General features: G+C 49.6%; 1 long non-coding RNA gene across 1 annotated transcript in view; it reads left to right on the top strand.

Annotated features, from left to right (window-relative positions):
* Nucleotides 1–6: 6 nt before the first annotated feature.
* The window catches only part of LOC123521150, a 7603-nt gene continuing 6134 nt past the window's right edge, over nucleotides 7–1475 (top strand). The window contains exons 1-2 of the long non-coding RNA XR_006679624.1: nucleotides 7–299; nucleotides 970–1123. This is a non-coding gene — a long non-coding RNA (uncharacterized LOC123521150). The remainder of the gene's footprint in view (nucleotides 300–969; nucleotides 1124–1475) is intronic.

The raw sequence follows: 1475 nt of genomic DNA, 5'->3' as shown, positions 1-1475 counted from the left end.
CAACACACCAGGGCCCCCAGCGGGGACACAGGAAGTCTTCCAATAGTCAGCCAGCCCCTATACGTCCACAGCTGTGGCTGGGTCCAGGCTTGCAGGGGGCGGAAGCCAGATCCGGGAGCAGCGAGACAGATCACTGGATGATGGACAGGGCAGCCGGCCAGCTGCAGACACAGTGGAACTCCCACAGGAGCAGGAAGGAAGCCGGGGTGTAAATGGGAGCGCACACTTCCACTTCCGGTTACAAGGGAATGCACCAGAGTGGAAACAGAAGGCCTTGACTTGCGCCCCCTTGTGGTCAGGTATGGTCATGACTGTCCTTGTTTCCTCGACACCAGTGGTTCTCCACCGTCCCATGCCGCAACCCTTGCATACCGTGCCCCGTGTGATGGTGACCCCCAACCATAAAATTATTTTGGTTGCTACTTCATCACTGTCATTTTGCTACTGGGATGAATCGTCATGTCAGTATCTGATAGGCAGGATGTACTTTCATTGTTACAAATTCAACCTAGTGTTGATTCACAAAAATAATAGGTAAGTATAGATTGTGAAGTACGTATTTCTAATGACCGATGAGTGAAATGTTGTCTTGAAGCAGGGGGTAGCATGGTACTCGTAGGTGGGTGTATCTGAATGGGGGCGGACCCACCTAGAGGCGGATAGAGGCGCTGTGTCTCGGTTCCTAAGACCGTCGGAAATAGGTGTTTCCACCTGTCCTCCCAACAGCACATCCAGTACTCTGAGGAACATCATGCAGTGCGTGGCATTATAAGGGTCATGAGCGAGGGTGGAGAGAGGTCAGGATGGGGTATTCTGGGGATGTGTGGGGCTCCCTGCATGCCCAGGTCTGGAAGAGGGTCTCCCTGAGTCTAATGCAGTTGGGAATAAAATAGATGTGGACCTCTTGGAAATCCTGCCTTAGTTCTCACCCATTTGGGACAAGATCTCATGACATTTTTTTATTTGAAGGAAATCCCAACCTTATAAACCGCTATGTCCCAAATGGCATCTCCTAACTGGACAGCGCACAGACACCTCATGGGATTTCCCAGCTGGGCTGTGATCACAGTGGACGATATAGAGAGAGACCTGTATTTCCATAGTGATGCAGGAGACAGGGGAGGTAAGTTCTTTTTTTTTAAGTCATTTTATTAGGGGCTCATACAACTCTTATCACAATCCATACACACATCAATTCTGTAAAGCACATTTGTACATTCATTGCCCTCATCATTCTCAAAACATTTCCTCTCCACTTAAGCCCCCGGCATTGGCATTTTTCAGGGAGGTAAGTTCTTAAATGGCTACCAACCTCTGCGTTGCCACCCACACACTGAACTGTTGCTTCATTGAGGCTCCCTGAAGACATCCAGAGAATCCAAAGGAGAAACAAGGTCAGTGGATGATAAAAACAGGGATTTGTGAAGCTGCTCTGGAGACGGGGCACACTGAGAAAGGTTAACAAGCGAGGGGAG

Source organism: Echinops telfairi, unplaced genomic scaffold, assembly GCF_000313985.2.
Source record: "Echinops telfairi isolate 266 unplaced genomic scaffold, ASM31398v2 ScPeMD7_7471;HRSCAF=8509, whole genome shotgun sequence".
NCBI lineage: Eukaryota > Metazoa > Chordata > Mammalia > Afrosoricida > Tenrecidae > Echinops > Echinops telfairi.
The sequence above is the reverse complement of the archived record's forward strand: the minus strand, read 5'-3'. Positions and strand labels throughout refer to the sequence as shown.